This window comes from Schistocerca serialis, chromosome 4 (genome assembly GCF_023864345.2).
Source record: "Schistocerca serialis cubense isolate TAMUIC-IGC-003099 chromosome 4, iqSchSeri2.2, whole genome shotgun sequence".
Lineage (NCBI taxonomy): Eukaryota > Metazoa > Arthropoda > Insecta > Orthoptera > Acrididae > Schistocerca > Schistocerca serialis.
Genome location: NC_064641.1, coordinates 937,229,317 through 937,249,062, shown reverse-complemented (window position 1 = coordinate 937,249,062; position 19,746 = coordinate 937,229,317). Strand labels below are relative to the sequence as shown.

Sequence of the window (19,746 nt, the reverse complement as noted above, 5' to 3'; positions counted from 1 at the left end):
CGGCCGCCAAGTGCAAGTCTTACTTCAGCAGAAGCCACACTGGGTGTCTTGCCCGCCGGTGATGAGGATGAAATGATGATGAGGACAACAGAACAGCCAGTCCACGAGCGCTGATAAATCTCCAATCCGGCCGGGAATCGGACCGGGGAAGGGGGGGGGGGGTGGTGAGGCAAGCACCCAGCGAAGCAGGTGGACATTTAGATATTACTCTCTCACTGGTTGGAAAGATGAGCGAATTGTTCTGTTTCCGTCATCTTGGAATTTTAGTATTGTGATGGAGGTAAGGAGTACTACACTGTGAACAGTTGGAGATACAGTGGACTGGGAGGGGAGAGGGCAGGGGAGAGTGTTTTCAACTTTCTGTTTACAGGATGTCTTGTTTTAATACTTTTCTCCGATTCCTTGGTAAATGGCAGGAGAGATGTCGGGGAATGAAGCACAGCTGAGCTAGCTACTTCACGCCGAGTCACACTTTGTCGCTGTGTTAGCGGTTCTATGTGCCTCACCCGTCGCTGTTGTCGCAAACCTCATGTGTACGGAGTGTTTTGGCAAAATGTCAACAGTACTGCCCATTGGCTTATTTCATTACCACACTGTTTGTGCTGGTGCCCACTGCATATATGTGAGTTGCAAAAACTTAAAAAAAAAATAAAAAATTAGCCTTCCAGCGACTAAATAATCAATGCACTGCCGTTTATTGATTCGTACTACACTGTGCAATAGAAGACAGCAGTCATTAGTATGATGTACAAGAATCTTCCAGGTGTTATTCCGTCATATGCTTTTTCTACATTCATATAATGAGTTCCATACGCAAATTTTCTTACAAGGCTTTACGCCGGTGTAATATTTTACCCTTGTGTGTACTCTTTCGTAAACTAATGTATGATGAAGAAATATAGCGCTATGACTAGGCCTAGGTCGTTGTCACCATTTAAAAACAATTGCATTAGAAATTACAAACGACGTCGTTTATGAGCTAAAGAAGACAACAGCTAGCCTTGTTGATTACAGACGGTATACTAACGGCAGTTTGCGATCTTGAACCGTGTGGCTGGCTGTGGTTAGGATGTAAACAATAAGTTTTTTTCAACCAGCAAGCTGCTGCACGCACACATTTTGAGGTGGTTCTATAATGAGGCTAATAAACCGTGCCTTATTGGCGTCTTGCTTGAAAACAAAATGTGGGGGTGCAGCAACGTGTAGTCAGTCGTCAGTTTTTCTGCAATCATAATATCGTCTGGCGAAAGGGCGGTCAAGTTCTAATCTTGCGGAAGTGTTACAGCATCAAGGAACCGTGCAGGATTTGAGGAAGAATATTGTTAGGCATAAATGTCTCCACATACGAAAAATGAATTGACCAACATATACTACCTCCCCGTTCAGGATTTTGCGGAGATGTTTTTAATGTATCAACAGAGTGGCTGGCTCACCCAAGATTTTTGTAAGCGGTCAGCCGGTTACATTTCCCTGTGTTGTTATTTTAGCTCTTCTGTGTTTTGTTTTCACTCTGTTTTACTTTTTATATCTTTCTTGATCTTCCCTCCTAACTGGATTTAGTGCATGTGAGATTGCCTGTCCGATGGGGAGATAGTCTGGTCATTTCGTGGGCACGTTTGTACGACAGTTTTAGTTCTTATCCACATTCGTTTGTTTCAATAAATGTCAGGGCGCTGATAACCTCGCTGTTGGGCGCCCATTAGATGCCAAAACACACACATACACCTTTCAGGAATATATAGAAGGGGTTCGTAACGCCGTTATGGCTTTGGAGCTTCAGTGATGAGGAAGCGATCGAAACTGCTGTATTCTGCAAGGGGCTAAGCTCGAAGACCGATCGCGCTTGAATTTTGTAGTAAGCCCGTGACTTTTGCCGAATTACACAGATTAGTGCATCAGGTTGATTCGATTCATTTCACCGATACTAAGCGGGAAGGTGCGGGGTGCTTTTCACAAAAACCGAGAGTTGGACAGGGCGCGGAGAGTAGTCGAGATGCCACGTTGGTTAAAGCCACATTGGTGTTTCCGATGCGGTGATCCTGGACTAATGGTGAGCCGGTGTCTTGCACCACGTAACCAGCGTCTGACCAGCTGACACCGAAAGCGTGCGGGTGCGTTGAAGTTTAAATCTCCTATTTAATGCAGCAGCCGCATTCGACTTACTGTAAATTCACTTTTGCCCCTTGTTTGTGCTGCAGTAAACCATGAATTCGTGTGTGCTGTAATTCATTCAGAAAGTAGCCTTTAACTGCTTGATTATTACTTGTATATTTTCAGTCGCAGCAGTTGTGAGTTTCCTAGCCTAAAGTCGGTCTTGCAGGGAGGTCGTACTGCCAATGGGCAGGTGTTGCCTCTGACTGGTAGCTATGAGTTTTCTTGGCCCGTCCAATTCGAAATTGTCAAGAATTTTTTGCGTTAATGGCCTTGTGTTGCGACTGGATTCAGCGTAGTAGTTTTATAATGAATTATGTGGGTAGGACGTTTTCTTTTAAATTTTACCCCAAAAAGAGCTACGAATTGTGCCAGTGTATTCCGGTCACAGGGAAAGACAGCGTTACTGTGCGTGATGTAAGTGTAAGGTAGGTCATGTTTGTGATCCTGAGGTCAGTGATTCCGGTGTCAACCTGTAGTTGATTATAGGCTATTAAATAAGAAGTTGGTCTTTGAATCTGTGCCGCTGTCCGATTTGCACCACTGTTTCACCTGGTTTTCTGGTTCTCGTTTTTTTTTTTTCTATTCTCGATCTTAATCACTGACTGAAAATTCTAGACAACTGACAGCGTTTCGTCCGGATTGCATTATGTTCGAATTTAGCCGTGTACCATTTGGCTTATGGATTGGGGCTGCTGTTCTCTCCAGACTTCGGACATAATATTGGGGGATGTAAAATTTAAATGCTGGCCCGAGTGGCCGAGCGGTTGTAGGCGCTACAGTCTGGAACCGCGCGACCGGTACGGTCGCAGGTTCGAATCCTGCCTCGGGCATTGATGTATCAGATGTCCTTAGGTTACTTAGGTTTAAGTAGTTCTAAGTTCTAGGGTACTGATGACCTCAGAAGTTAAGTCCCGTAGTGCTCAGAGCCATTTGAACCATTTTTGTAAAATTTAAATCAGGTTGTTATTACTTAGATGACATGGCAATTTATAGTACTACCTTCCAACGACATTTACAACACCTGGAGGAGGTTTTAGCCACTTTCTTGCCACTTGTCTTACTGTAGAGCCTTCGAGAACTAATTTAGCTGAGTAGGAGTTTTATTCCCCTGATCATTTGGTTTCTGCTGGCCGGATCCGAGAAGATCAAAAAAGGAGCACGTACTTACAGATATTTATCCCACCTAAGACCAAAAAGGGTGTCGTCCGGTGCATTATGACAGCGAACGACGAGAGTTCATCCCTAATTTTGCCCCCCTTGAACCAGATGCATAAGAAGAATCAGACATTTGAGTGCAGGGTGTCACAGCTGTCTCCCTGATTAACCCTCCAGTGCTAGCCATTTCTGACTACGCATATCTGTTTTGTCGTGCAGACCGACGGTTCAAAATTGGGTATCGCTGCGGTACTCTTCCAGGAAATCAGGGAGAACGTAGACCAATTGCGTGCGCTTCAAGGTCCCTTTCGCCGGTAGGACTACAATATTATGTTTACAAGTGTGAGGCCCTGGTGGTAGTGTTTCCCCTCGAAAAGTTTGTTCGACGTCGATCTCCGGGAACTTTGTCTTGAAACGGACAACCAAGCCTTAAGTTGGGTACTCGCCGGCCCCGGAACACGGGACGAATTGTCCAGCGGGCCGTGGCCGTGGGCATTTCTGCGTTTCGCTTTACCATCAGGCATATTAGGGGAACTGACAACGCTATGGCAGAAGCACTGAGTCGAATGTTCGAGCAGAGGTGCAGTCACCACAATAAGGAACAGGGAATAAGGGAACCAGCTTGGATTGCTGAGGTACTAACTGTGGTGTCACCGCCAGACACCACACTTGCTAGGTGGTAGCTTTAAATCGGCCGTGGTCCATTTAGTACATGTCGGACCTGCGTGTCGCCACTGTGTGATCGCAGACCGAGCGCCACCACAAGGCAGGTCTCGAGATACGGACTAGAATTCGCCCCAGTTGTACGACGATTGCTAGCGACTACACTGACGAAGCCTTTCTCTCATTTGCCGAGAGACAGTTAGAATAGCCTTCAGCTAAGTCCATGGCTACGACCTAGCAAGGCGCCATTAGCCTTACATAGTTTGATAGTTATCGTATGAAATGTCTCATCAAGAACATTGTAAACCAATGACGGATTAAAAGTTAAGTATTCCCAAAGCAACGTACTTTTCTTTATAGCAATTCATTGAGCGTCCTGTTTCAGACTTCAAGATATTCTGCATGAGCTTATAGCGTGCCTATCGGCCCCCTCAAAATAACACTGTGTCGGCCCTTCTGTCGACACATCACTAACCATGGTCCATAAGTTATTTTGTAATTTGGAACACCATCAAGACCAAGACCGTGCTCTGTCTAAGACTGAACAAAATTTATTAAGCGGCAAATCATTGCTGAATATAACATGCAAAAGGGAATATTCTGTTATTAGAGCAAGCGGGATAAGCAGACCAAGATTTGTGTTACGGAAGACTTGGTTGCCGCAATTTTCCATGGCTTTCATAAGTCTGTGATTGGAGGGCATTTAGCAATCTGTTGGATCCTTGGCCGGGTTACGGAACTTCTTAGTTGACCTTGCTTGTATCAAGATATATAGCATTTGGTGGGACAGTGCCATGAATGCAAAATTGCTAAACCCAGTTCCAATATACAATGAAGGCTTTCACGACCAGATGGTACTGTTGTTGATAATTCTTCCGGGTTATATGGTAGTGGTCCATGGAATTCTTCTATTCCTAACGTTTCGTCCAATACTACGTTGGACATCCTCAGAGGTATGGCTGGTCCTGCTGAGTGCGATTACTCCTACGCATGCACCAGTGGAAGAGATTGTAGTGAATGTGGAAGCAGGGATTCGAACCCTCCCTAAGGCAACTGCTAATGCAATTCGTTTCGAAATCACAAGGGTCTTATGCCATATTAAGCCATTGGAGAGTAATTTAACTAAGGAGGAGGAAAAGGCCCTCAGCGATTTAAATGCGGACGAAGAGATAGTTGGTCTTCCATCTGATAAAGGGAATGCCACTGTGGTGATGAACAAAGAGGACTACAGAAGTAAGATTTTGGATCTATTAGTGGCGGGACATTACAATTAACTTAGAAGAGACCCGACGGCTGTTATTTTGAGGAAAAATAATACGTTGATAAAGTCTTCTACTTCCATTCCACAGAAGGCTAAAAACGTTTTGTTAAGGAGTGAAGCTAAGAGTCCCAGACTTTATGGTTTACCTAAAGTTCACAAAATAAATCTCCCTCTGAGACCCATTGTTAGTGCGATCGATTCCCCTACTTATCAAATATCTAGGTACCTAGGTACTCTTCTACAACCATACATTGGTAAGACTGATTCTTATGTGAGGGATTCACGTCATTTTATTGGGAAATTGAAACTCCAACCTTGGCTCCTGAAGACATTCTTGTCAGCTTTGATATTGTATCTCTGTTTACTATGATTCCGGTCAATGAAATTATGGTTCACATAACGGAAGTTTTCCCTGAAGATTTGACCGCTCTGTTTAGACACTGTCTCACATCTAGCCAGTTTCAGTGGGATGAGGAGTTTTATGAGCAAGTGGATGGTGTTGCCATGGGTAACCCGTTGAGTCCTGCGATTGCCAATTTTTACATGGAGAAATTTGAACAATTAGCTTTGAATAAAGCAAATAAGAAACCATGTTGTTGGTATCGTTATGTAGACGACACATTCGTGGTTTGGACACACGGTAAAAATGCCTTAGACGATTTTTTTCATTATCTTAATAGCATAAACCCTAAAACTCAGTTTACCATTGAAGTGGAAAAAGACCAGGCTATTTCGTTTCTCGATGTGTTAGCCATGAGACAGACCGATGGCAGTCTGAAACATAAAGTGTTTCGGAACAGCACACATACTGATAGATACTTACATAAGAACTTCATTCATCACGCCAACAAAAAAGATGTGTAATCAAAAGTTTAGTGGACAGGGCAAAACGGATTTGTACGCCGGAACATCTGGATACGGAACTGAATCATCTGAAACAGGCCTTCGAAAAGAATGGGTACTCAAACAAAGAAATTAATAGAGTGTTAAGATCTAATAACAGCAAACCAAAGGACAAGCATGGTACACAGCAATGGAAGAATACGGTGTCTTTACCTTTCATTAGTAAGGTTACAGATCGATTCGGCAAAATTTTGCTGAATCATAAAGTGAAACCGGTATTCAAACCTACCAGCAGAATAGGACAAGTACTTCGTTCTGTTAAAGATAGAAGGCCACCATTATCATCTAGCGGTGTGGATAAAATTCCGTGTACTTGTGGCAAGGTCTAAATTGTTACTACGAAAAGAAGTGTGAATACGAGGGTAAAGGAGCATAAAAGTCTTTGCCGACTGGAAAAAATAGATAAATCGGCCGTTGCGGAACATGCACTTCAGTCAGGTGACCATGTAGTTAAGTTTTCTGAAACTACAGTTTTAAGTGCTACCTCGAACTATTATCCACGACTGTATAGGGAGGCTATTGGAATTTATAAACATGAAGATAATTTTAATAGAAAAGAAGAGGCCGTGAAATTAAACGAGATATGGACAGTGGCGTTACAGAATCGATAAGTGATTTTTATCTATGACGGACTATTATCGTTAGTTATATTTTATCCTTGACTAGTTTTCTCGCTGCTACTATGTGCAAGATAGACCACGCCCACTTCCCTCGGTATTTAGGCCGCTTTCCGACGACCGACTCGTCAGTCGGCAGGACTCAGCAGGACCAGCCATACCTCTGAGGATGTCCAACGTAGTATTGGACGAAACGTTAGGAACAGAAGAATACCATGGACCTCGGCCATATAAAACGGAAGAATTTTCAACAGCAGTTCCAATACTTGCAGGGGATTTTTGAAATAGTCAAGTGATCACTTTCTCATGAATACGCTCTTTGTTGATTACGTCCACTCCTCCCATGTAATAGTGACAGCAACCGGTACATTCTGTTCATGTGTTGATGCCTGCTCAGATTAGTCTGGTTGGTACCAAGAAGTAGGGTGACTGTTGGGTGAACTGTTCTTCACTTGTCACCGATGTTTCTCATAGTTGTCACTCCCTGTACCATTACCGTGCAATGCTCCTGTCTTCTTTTCTACAACTGGTTACAGATTCTGCTTCGACAACGCACTATCTCATTCGACGACTGTACCATACTGACCGAAACCATGATTTGTTGAAGGAGTGAACTACAATCTGCAGGCAGCCATTATTATTTTCCATTCTCATTCAATCCACAAGTGGGTTCCTTATGTACCATGGTTTAATTTGGCTGTTAATTACATCTACCATAAAGTCCTTAAAACCACCCCACTTCCTTGATGTTTGCTCATGGTCTCAACTTCCCTTGGCCAATCTGTGGTCAGTTAATGCCCTGCTCCCTGAGAAATGGACACGTGACCTAATTTAAGAGAACTGGAAACAAGTGTGACGAAATATTAGTATCACACACTAGAGGCAGGTGCGCCGTTACAGTCAGGGGCAAAATGAGTTAAAGGTGCCTGTTGGTGATAAGGTTTCATCTAAAACCTTTCTGCTGGGCGTGAAGATATGGCCCCAATTTCTCATAAATTGGCACCGTGCTTTGCAGCACCTTGTGAGGTAATCCAGGTTCTTAAGGCAGTCACCCAAATGGTACGTAACATTGATACTGGGAAGTTTTCTAGAGTACATATTTCCAAGGTCAAGGGATGGACCTAAATTCTCTGTTCCTCGTTTGACATAAATTAGCGGACGGGCGTTGTGGAGATTTTGATGGGGAATAATGAGCTGTGGCGCTTGATTCGATATATCGCTAGTGGGCTGGCTCCCGATCCTTGCATGGCAAATTGTGTGGCTGATGGTATGAAGCAAGTCCCACAGATGACGCGAGTGGTATGTCGGCATCGAGTGAGTCCACAGAATGAGGAAGCGGAGCTGCGCTATGGAGCGCAGCAGCAGTTGCGAACTTAGAGATGGTGCCGCGAGTGGCGTGTGTGGAGTCAAGGAGAGGGACTGTGTTGTGCCCTGGTCGGTGAGGCTGCCTGCCTGTGCGGTGTTTGGACGCCGGTCTCACTACTGGGAGGAGCGAAGACCTTCAGCTGCTGATTTTCATCCAGCACCTATCGGTGACCCATGTGACCAATTCCAGTTTCTGAATGATAATGGCATGTTTACATGTAAAGGACAACGTCCTGCGGTGCTTTAAATCTATAGTGAAACTTATGGACAAGAGTTCCAGCATTTGTTGAGGCGGTGGTCTAGCGGTTCTAGGCGCGCAGTCCGGAACCGCACGACTGCTACGGTCGCAGGTCCGAATCCTGCCTCGGGCATGGATGTGTGTGATGTCCTTATGTTAGTTAGGTTTAAGTAGTTGTAAGTTCTAGGGGACTAATGACCTCAGCAGTTGAGTCCCATAGTGCTCAGAGCCATTTGTTGAGGCGTAATTAGGCTCCACTTAAGACAGCTAATGTTCTGAAGCAGTGTGCTAACGAAAGTGTTATGTAGTTGTGACTGTTAGAAAGATCGCTTTGCTCTTATTAGCCTAATATTCTGCCGTGAGTTGGGTGGCTATTATTGATGTTCCAGTAATAATATTCATTGCCTGACTTTTGGTTGAGTACCCAGTTTTTTGCAGCTTCAATTACAAGCTGTTGCTAATGTGAACAGGCAGTGTTTGTATAGACTAATGTAGGAACGTTACTCTCACTTCCCTTAGGTGGAATTGGTTTGTTCCCCCTTTGTAATTTTTCATCCTTGTGTGCAACAATATGTTCATTTAGAGTTTTAGTGTGCCGTAGTTGAGTCCATCTGGGGGGCCCGGTGATCTGGATAGTTGACAGGCGGCAGTTTAGGGCAGATCTCCGCTGCCATGGCCGGTCACGGATTTGGTGCTTTTCCCTTAGCGACTGATGCACTGAGGTGCCGGTGTTAGAAAAGGCCGAGCCATCTCATGTCGGTCTGCTGGCAGTTGGAGGTAGGAACTGTGAAACTGTAAAACGTTTACTGTGTGTGTCTTACTCTCTTATACACATATGGCTTTATTCAGATGGCTACGAACGGTTAAATTCGGACTTTACTTCACACTGATCTCTTGGTGTTTAATGAATCATTTGTTGAGCGCCTTGGGGCGTTTGGTCTTAAATATCTTAGACTTCGTGAACACAGTGGTGCATGTTCCTTAATTACAAGTGCTAAGAATACACTAAGCAGATTCAGAAGGTTGTACGCTGCAGTAGGTACTGGGAGATGAAGAAGCTTGCACAGGATAGAGTAGCATGGAGAGCTGCATCAAACCAGTCTCAAGACTGAAGACCACAACAACAACAACAATGGGAGGGTTATTGACATAGTGTAGTAAGAGCCAGGCGCGTATTTTTCAGAAATTGCAAATATTATTCAAACTGTTTTGAAAAGATAAATTGTTATTTACAGGTCGTTTAGTTAGCGTTAGGCGCATATTTTTTTAAGTCTAAAATTCATTTCTATTCTTATGAACATCAAAATTTTTGAGTATTGTGACGTGTATTAACTACAAACTGTTTACTGTGTAATCAGTACTTCATTGGTGTATTTCAAGCAGGAAGATATCTCCTGCATTGGTCCACACACTCACTGGTTAAACTCGTAAAAATAAATTATCGAGCAAACCGTGAATGAAATTGCCGTTGCTGCGCTAACCATCCCACTCCACAGCCTTGTATGCTGAAATGTCTCTATGACAGCCCCCCTCCCTCCCCACCCACAGGGCACACCACTCTTTGGTCAGTTCGTGCTTCGCTACCATGGAGCCTCAGCCTTTGCAGCATCTTTTGCCTTCTGTGCTGCATGTCTTTCCTCCTGCTATCCTTTTTGCGCTGCTTTGGAGGACCTGTCTAGGATATTTTTGGGAATGTATTCTGAATTTTCAGTAGCCTCACATCAGAACAGGCCCCACAATATTTTTTTTTCTTTCTTTCCACTTCGCACTCAATCTCCTATTATTCATCCGCTTCAACGCTTGAGGTTCCTCTTTATTTGTTTCTCCTCCATCCCTGGGTGCTCCTGAAAGCTAGCCCATGCATCCGCCACATAACAGGTGACTGGGTAACACGTAATTCCCAGCCGTGGGTAGACAGGTAGGGTCCGCATGCACTCCCTGGTACAGGACAGCCCCAGGGAGAGGTGACTGACTGCCTGAGCTATTACCTTCCCAAATTTCCAACTGGCCACTCTGTCATGTGCTTGGAAGGTGTGACATGAGGCGTGAACGATCACCTGAAGTGGGTATGCCACCCCTCTGAGAAAGGGCCCAGTTGGAAGGAGCACGCCACTGCGTTTGAGACGCTGGCAATCACGGGGGATTTTCTCACAATGATCCAGTCACCATCTCAGTCTACATCTACTAAATGCAGATAGAATGAAGATAAACATTCCCAGACTCTCTCAGCTTCACGTCGGGTCCTTGTGGTCTCATATACCGAAGAGGGGCAGTCCTTTTCTACAGTTAATCCGTTCAGAGAGGTGCTGATGCCGTTACCGGCCCTGTGAAATCCTGCTCTCCTTTACGTAATGGCAATTTGCCTAGGAAAACTAATGGTGATACTCAAGCCCAACGACTGCTGGCAGCTTCGCTCCTCCATGACTAACCTGTTCATGTTGAGGCCCATCGAAAGCTGAATTTTTCGTGTGTCGTTATTTGCACATGGTTGCTCGACGATCGGACCGTCGTGAATGAAGTCCATCGGGTAATGTAAAAGGTTGATGCAACCTTAGTGGCTAAATGCACTCTTTTTCTCACGTTCGATAGGATAGTGCTCCATCAATGATCAGAGCAGGCTATAAAGTCATCAAAGTCCAGCTGTATATTCCAAATTCGATACAGTACTACCAGTGTCAACCTTACAATCACACTCGATGGTCCTGTCGAATCAGAATCAAATGTGTTACTAGTGTTAGGGATGCTCATGAGGGCGATGGCCGACCTCCTTCTTCCCACTATATCAACTGCAATGGCAACCACGCAGCATTATCCCAAGGATGTCGCGTGTGTCTCGACGAGGGGACCCTCTGGGAGATCTGGGTAAAGAAAAAGTCCTTGTATTGTCTCTCCCAAGCTGTTGGTTACTAGAAAGCCCTGCGTTTTACAATCTGGCACTTACACTACTGTTCTTGCTACACCTCGCTCCACGAAAGACACAGCGACGCAGGCTTGAGACGTCAAATTCTGCACCAGAGTTGTAAAATCGCCCAGTGTCACGGTAGCATCCCCATCTCCTGCAGCTGTGCAAGAAGTAACTGTATCTCCACCTTTGGGGCGAAATCACCTGCTACACACCGGGAAGCTGGAAAGGACAGACGGAAATCTCCCATGAACACTTCTTCCATCCCTCTGGCCAGCAAACATGCAAGTCTTCCTCCGCCAACCGCAAAGGCTCCCAGAAATGATACAGAGGTAAATGGTCTCTTTTGCCGAATCAACGATCCTCTACAACGGTGTCGATGGTGCGCACCGCCTACCGTTTATCCGCCCTGGAATCCGCAGGACAACCCAGTTTATATGCTGATGCCTTCGTAGATCTCATGGAACAGGATCCTCAAGCCTCTGAACCCTGTAGCAGTGAGTCTTGGAAGGCTGGCACTCGGCGACTGCATAGGTTACAACCCTTCACTTTTTTCCCTTCTCCGCTTTCCCTGTCGTGACTCTTCCCCAATGGAATGTTCACAGCATTAGATCCAACAAGTAGAAATTACGGCTGCTCTTGAAATCACGGCGTTCACTTCTTTTCTGCCTCCGGAAAACAAAATTGCGTCCTCCCGACTGTTTTGACATCTCGCATTCCTTTCCAGCTGCCTTACACATTCCCCCGAGGACGGCATTCTGTCTCATCCTGGATGAGCAGCATTGCTTATCCAGGATTACATTTATAGTCAAACCATCTCAACTGCTGTTGCAGTCCACATTTTCCTTCCTCATTTCAACTTTTCTCTTTGTAATGTCCACATCCCTCGATCATTAGGTGTTGATCCACGCCAATTTTGCAGCTATCGATATCCGTTCCGAGATGTTAACTTTTCGGCGCTTGTGTGTCGGTTGCGAGGTGGCTCGGCGGTGAGAGGATCGACGGGCGAGCGAGAGAGGTTGTTTGAAGGTGGGTAGAAGACGGTGCGATTGCCCGAGGAAGGGAGGTAACCCGGTCGGTGAAGAGGTGTTTTGAAAAGGCATTTTACAGGTGACAGTTGTAACGCTTGTGTCTTGAGGTGGTCTGCACAGCCAAGCAGTTGGTGGCCGTTAACCGATTACATTCTATTGGAAGACTGCACTGGCGACCTACTTCTCTGACGATTATTTGGCTAGCGTGATAAGGTGACATCATTCTATTTAAGTCTTTCACTGGCCATGCACTTTCTGCCTTCCATATTGCAAGTTCTCAGTTATGAATATCTGTTGGTAATCCATGTTGTGGTCGGACACTACGCAATTTGTTGCACCATTCTGCTCGAACTGTTGTTACTTGGTGTCTAGCAACGTCGGCATTCTGCCTTACCACCGAAGCCGTGGGGATCCTACATCTATATTAACATCTACATGGTTACTCTGCAATTCACACATAAGTGCCCGGCAGAGGGTTGATGGAACCATTTTCATACTACTTCTCTACCATTCCAGTCTCGAATGGCGCGTGGGAAAATGGAACACCTAAATCTTTCCATTGGAGATCTGATTTCTCTTATTCTATTATAATGATCATTTCGCTCTACGTTGGTGGGCCTCAACAAAATATTTTCGCATTCGGAAGAGAAAGTTGGTGATGAAATTTCGTAAATAGATCTCGCCGCAAAGAAAACCGCCTTTGTTTTACTGACTGCCACTCCAGCTCACGTATCATATCACTTACACTTTCACTCCTATCGCGCAATAACACAAAAAGAGCTGCCCTTCATTGCACTTTTTCCATGTCCTCCGTCGATCCCACCTGGTAAGGATCCCATACCGCGCAGCAATATTGTAGCAGCGGACGGACAAGAGTAATGTAGACTGTCTCTTTAGTGGGTTTGTCGCATCTTCTAAGTGTTCTGCAACAAAGCGCAGTCTTTGTTTTGCCTTCCCCACAATATTTTCTATGTGGTAATTTCCAATTTAAGGTGCACGTAATTGTAATTCCTGGGTATTTAGTCGAATTGATAGCCCTTAGATTTGTTCGATATATCGTATACCCAAAGTTTATCGGATTTCTTTTAGTACCCAAGTCGATGACCTCGCATTTTTCTTTGTATAGTGCCAATTGTCACTTCTCGCACCATACAGAAATTCTATCTAGATCATTTTGTAATTGGAACTGATCGTCTGATGATTTTACAGGACGGTAAATTGCAGCGTCACCTGCAAGCAATCTAAGGGGGCTGCTCAGATTATCAACTAGATAATTTATATAAATCAGGAATAGCAGAGCGCGTATCACACTACCTTGCGGAACGCCAGATATCACTTCTGTTCCATTCAATGATCTACCGTCTATCACTACGAGCTTATTGTGTATAATGTTTTAAAACTGAGTGTTTAGTTTCTTCCAGAGAGTGTTGTAGGTCTTGAACTGTATGATGTACCAAAGTACGCTAACTCCGTGAGATACTTGTGCGGAGGTTTGAATTTCGGCACCAACCAAGGGCTCGATTACCGTAAGGATAGAATATCATTTGGTATTTATTTTGGAGCATCACGTGTAGAAGTGAGCTCAATCGGTGACTTAAAATATCTCAATCCTGAGCCTTTCTTAATTGTTGCTTGTAAGCTATATTTAGCAGTCGCAATTTGTTTTCATTGTTGCGATACTGCTACCGTGCCTTTTCATTTAAAGTTGTTTTAAGTGATTGATTTTGGTTTTATTAACATAGCACTATTTCAGACATTTGGTTGTAGCGAGTTGTTGGTGCACCAGCACACGCGATTGCTTGCACTATAATTGTTGACAATTTGTTCTACATCTGTGCCTAGGTGGTCTGTCTGGGATACACCTCCAAGGTGCACACAACGAGATCTCTCTGAGTTAACCGTTTGGGGAAGGGGCACTCGGGAAGTGAAGTCGGACGCACCCACTGTGCTCCGTGCCCTCCGTCGGTCCGATAAATCGGGCCCGAGCGGCACAACCAGGTGTGGCCCGCGTTAGACGCTCCGACGGACGTTCATATCCGCACTTGGTCGATGCCGTGAGCTGGGAACTATTTGTAAGAGAAGTGTCTGATGTATATTATTTCCTGTCTTGTTGGGGGCCCGTGTTTCCTTTAAACGAATATATTTCGGGAAGGTTTTAAAAATGTCTGTAAGTCTACAAGTGAACTTACGATAGCCTTTTTGGCCTGCAGTGTTTTCTATAAAAAGGGTATTACCTTCCTCCTTTGAAAAATTGTTATGCGTTCATTGGTAACTAAATCCAGCTGATAGGCATCATGTATAAATGATCTCCCACTTGGAGTTTATTATTATAAATGTTATTTCTTCACTATTTTGTTAATACAAGCCCGCATCTCGTGGTCGTGCGGTAGCGTTATCGCTTCCCACGCCCGGGTTCCCGGGTTCGATTCCCGGCGGGGTCAGGGATTTTCTCTGCCTCGTGATTGCTGGGTGTTGTGTGGCGTCCTTAGGTTAGTTAGGTTTAAGTAGTTCTAAGTTCTAGGGGACTTATGCCACAGCAGTTGAGTCCCATAGTGCTCAGAGCCATTTGAACCATTTGTTAATACAAAATATATTTACCCTTTCTTTTAAAAACGAATATATTTGGGAAAGGTTTTAAACTGTCCGTAAGTGAACTTACGGTAGCCCCTTAGGCGTTCAGTGTACTCTATTTTTTATAAAAGGGTATTATCTTTCTCATTTGAAAAGTTGTTATACTTTCTTTGGTATTTATAGCCAACTGAGGGGCTTTATGTACAAATGTTCTCCCACTTGTAGTTTGTGACAATTGTTATTTCTGTTGATTGACTTCAATAAATACTGTGAACAATAAAAGGTGAATGCTCCCCTGCCCTAAGGTCCAGTCCTTCCACTTAGCCCTTTGGGCGTTTTGTTATGCACCGAGGTAATGCCGGTATCAGGTGTCACTGGGGAAGATTTCCTCCAGCTTATTGGTCAGCTCCCTCACCCCTTGTGCTGCTCAGTGACTTCGGTGCACACAAACTCCTCTGGGGCTCTTCCAGAACCTGTCCGAGGGCAGTCCTCTTGGCTGGCCTTCTCAGTTAACTCGACCTCATCTGCCTTAAAACTAAAGCACCCACGCTCCTATCAGACTCCACGTACTCTTACTCCCATTTGGACCTCTCGTTCTGCAGCACCAGCTTGCCTCTCGTCTCGAGTGGTCTGTTCTCTCTGACATGTACTCGAGTGATCATTTCCCGTGTGTTATCCATTTACTTCTTCTACCCCACCAATGTGTAAACCCAACTACCAGCTTTCTAGGGCTAAATGGAGGCATTACTCCTCCCTGGCTATCTTCGCCGAACGGTAGTTCCCCGGTTGTCATGAACAGGTACAATACCTTACAAACGTTATCCTTACCACCACAGAAAGCTCTATTCCTTGCACTTTATCTTTACCTCTCCGTGTCCCGGTCCCTTGGTGGACAGAGGACTGTCACGACGCCGTCTGCGCGCAGAGACGTGCTCTCTGCTTTTCTGATCCTCATCCTACAATGAGGAACTGCATCCTTTATAAATAGTGACGTGCGGAGCGTCATTCTATTCTTCGGGACAGCAAAAAAGCTAGCTGTATTTCATTTACTAGATCTTTTGGCAGTTCCACTTCCTCTTCAGTCGTGTGGGTTAACCTGCGGCGGCTCTCTGGGACCAAAGCCCATTCCCCAATTTCCGGCCTGATCATAACGGATCTCATTGTGGACCGCATCGCTATCTGCAACACCTTACGCCGCCATACCCTTTTACTCTCAGAATTGTGAACACTACAGCGCTGCCGTTACGACGATGAAGCTAAACCATCGCAATCTACTGCCTCGGGGCTGGACGATGTTCTCATTCAGACGTTGCAGCACATTTCTCTTGTGGGCAAACACTTTCTCCTTCATACATAAGATCGCATCTGAGCAGATTGCACGTTTCCCAGACACTGGCGTGAGGCCACTGACATACCCACACCTAAGCCCGGTAATGACGAACGCCTTCCTCCTACTTACCGCCCCATTACCCTCACCAGGTTTGTTTGCAACGTGGTGGATCGTATGATTCACGCCCAGCTGGTATGGTTTCTCGTATCTCGCAATTTATTAACCACTGCCCAGTGCGGGTTCCGAGAGAGTCGTTCAGAATTCGACAATCTCATCAGTCTGTTAACCTATTTCAGTAACTTTTCTGCTGAAACACCAGACTGTGGCTGTGTTTTTTGATTTGGAGCAAGTCTACGAGACCTGCTGGACGACTGCTATCCTCCGTGCTCTATACACTTGGGACTTCCGACGTTGCCTGTCCTGTCTCCGTCAGGAATTTTCAAAAGACGGAATTTTCAAGGTCTGGGTGGATTCTGCCTTGTTGGACATCTCCATGCAGGGAAATTTGGTGCTTCAAGGCTCTGTCCTGAGCGTCGTCCCCTTTGCTGTAGCCATTAAAGCTGTTTTGAATTGTCTCCCAATGGACATCTCTTTCTCCATTTCCGTCGACGATTTTGCTATCTGTTGCATTTCTCCACGGACCTGTCGCATTGAGCGTCGTCTTTAGCGATGTCTTTACTCGTGGAGTATCGACTACGGTTTTCGTTTTTGTACTGACAAAACAGTTTGTATGGATTTCTGGCGGCGAAATGGGTTTCTTCCAGGGTGTTTTCACCTTGGGCCCATTGCCCTTACGTTCGCTGAAATTACGAAATTCCTGTGACTCATTCGGGATAGAAAACGTTCTTGGCCCTCTCATGTATCTGATCCGACCGCCCGCTGCACCCGCTCTGCAGTGTCCTACACGTCGTAAGCGGTACTTCCTAGGGAGCGTATCGGACCACAAATCTCCATTTGCATCGATCCATTGTCCGTTAAAAACTACACTATAGGTGTTTCGTCTATGCATCTGCACGTCTTTCATCTTACACCGTCTGATTACACTCCACAATCGTGGAATCCGTTTGGCCTTTTACACTACCTTGGTTGAGAGTCTCTATGCTGAAGCTGCTAAACTACCTCTCTCCTACCGCCATTGACTTCTCCTCTGCAGATGCGCATGCCGTTTGTGTGCCGTGCGTAGCCACTCATCCTGTGCCTCCTCCTTCGATGACTCCTTTGACTGCAGTATGCAGCACGTCCCTCCTCTCTGCTACCTTCCGGAGTTCGCTCTCGGCTATTGCTCCAGCAGCTTAACATCACACTACTTGCCACTTTCCCGATTGGAGTGAACCCTTCACCACATTGCCTTCATACAACAGCCCGTGTTTTCCATGGCTTAATTCACTTCATGAGGAAACAGCTCCAGATTCGATGTATCGCTGTAAGTTTCTCAACAGTTGTACACAACATACAGATAGTACATTTGTATACACTGATGGCTCTCGTACCGACCGTGGTGTCGGGCGTGCCTTTGTCATTGGCACCGACGATTTTCGGAACACTACTCACTATTTACAGAAGCACTCTTCACCCTGTATCAGGCCACACAGTACATCAGGTGACACAGACTTTTCAGTTGTCTCATCTGCTCTGACTCCTTGTACCCTTCAGAGCTTCTGCGTGCTGCCCACAGTCCACCCTTTAGTGCAACGGGCCGAAGAAAGCTTCCACTTGCTCCCTCTTGAGGGAATCACCGTGATGTTTATGTGGGTTCCTGGTGCGTCGTCCGCAGCTCGTGGTCGTGCGGTAGCATTATCGCTTCCCAAGCCCGTGATCCCGGGTTCGATTCCCGGCGGGGGCAGGGATTTACTCTGCCTCGTGATGACTGGGTGTTGTGTGATGTCCTTAGGTTAGTTAGGTTTAAGTAGTTCTAAGTTCTAGGGGACTGATGACCATAGATGTTAAGTCCCATAGTGCTCAGAGCCATTTGAACCATTTGAACCTGGTGCGTTGGTCTGACGGTAAATAAGGCCGCTGACGCTGCTGCCAAGCCTGCAGTCCCCCTACCCCGCGCCGCTAGCTGTTCCATTCCTTCCGATGATATCCGTGTTGCCATCTGTCAGCAGTTGGTGTCACTTTGGCATCACCACCTTCATGGTAGCAAGCTCCGGGGAACAAAAATTATCCCAACGGACTTGGCCGATGTCCTGTCGGCCCTCTCGCCGTGAGGAGATCATTTTAGCCAGATTCCGTATTGAACTCTGTCGTTTTAACCATCGCCATTGGTTAAGTGGTGACCCCCCAATGCTTTGTGCTTGTTGTCGTCAGCCTTTGTCAATTCGCCATTTCCTGACCAAATGCCCCCTTTTTTAAACACTTACGTTCTGATGTCTGTATGCCGTCTGAATTACCGGCCGTTCAACCGAGCTACGCACGAGCTGCCGCCTGTTTATTACTTTCTATCCGTCGTAGCAGTATGGCGAAGGACATTTAATCTTTAGTTCGGAACCTCTATTGTATTGCGTATTTTATGGAACTTTCTCCAAGAGTAAGTCCTTCTTGTTATATCCTAGCCAGTAATGCCAACCGAGCCCGCTGCCAAAAGGTTGGCAGCATCAAAGTCCGGACGCCGTCCGCATAAGCAGCGCCAGCGATACAGGAAATCGCCGCAAGTCTGCGCGCGCCACCGCTGGCTTCTGGCTTCTTAAGCGCTGGAGTCGCGAGCGCTAGGACAGTTCTGCATTCGCCGCTCAGTTGTGTACTCGCCACCGAATTGTGTACTTGCTAGTCAGTTGTGTGTTCATCGCAGCAGAGTTGTTGTTTGTCGTCAGCCGACGCTGACCTAGCCGCTCCGACTCGAACCAGACAGATTTCTGTAGACACCGAGTTCACTACTGTGTTCTGTATCTTCATTAATAAAGATAAGTACCGACTTTTATTTAATCAGAGTGTTTGGGTATTCATCTTTCTGTTCACTGATCCAGCGGACCGGTCGGCCCGCTATTAAAAGTGTGGCGGTGACTTCGTAAGCCGTTTCTACAGCTAATTGTTTGTCGCTACGAACACAGCCACAAAACTTCTTCTTAACGCTCTTTCCTCCAATCGAATGGGCTTAACGTGTAGTCGTTTTTAACTCCTTTTTCGTATTTGTGTTCTAAGGATCTGACATGGTTGCATATGACCTTAGTGGTTTTTGCGCCCTAAAATGAAGCAAAACAAACTTATGACCGTCCTTTCATATAGCAATTGTGAAACATTGCCGGGTTCACTAGGCCATTATATATCTAATCATTTCTGGACGTCATTCTCGTATTTACAGTGCCAGATCTGCACATGGTGACTAAATTGGAACAAATTTTTTTCAATCAACATTGAATAACTGTTGAATTCGTGGTTTTTTGATTTTATCCTTACACAACTTCTGATGTTACTGATTTTTTTCTCTATTGCTCATTAAATACTGACACATTAATTGATAAACATGTGTACGCACTTCTGTTCTCCGCTGTTAGCCGAGTCTGTTGAGTAAACTCTAATCGGAATGTTACATTCAAATTTGGCGAAGTGCAATTAC

General features: G+C 45.5%; 1 non-coding gene across 1 annotated transcript; it reads left to right on the top strand.

Moving 5' to 3' along the window:
• Positions 1-2,900: 2,900 nt before the first annotated feature.
• Positions 2,901-2,984, top strand: Trnap-ugg (transfer RNA proline (anticodon UGG)). The gene has a single exon. It is a non-coding gene; the product is annotated as a tRNA-Pro (tRNA).
• Positions 2,985-19,746: the final 16,762 nt, after the last annotated feature.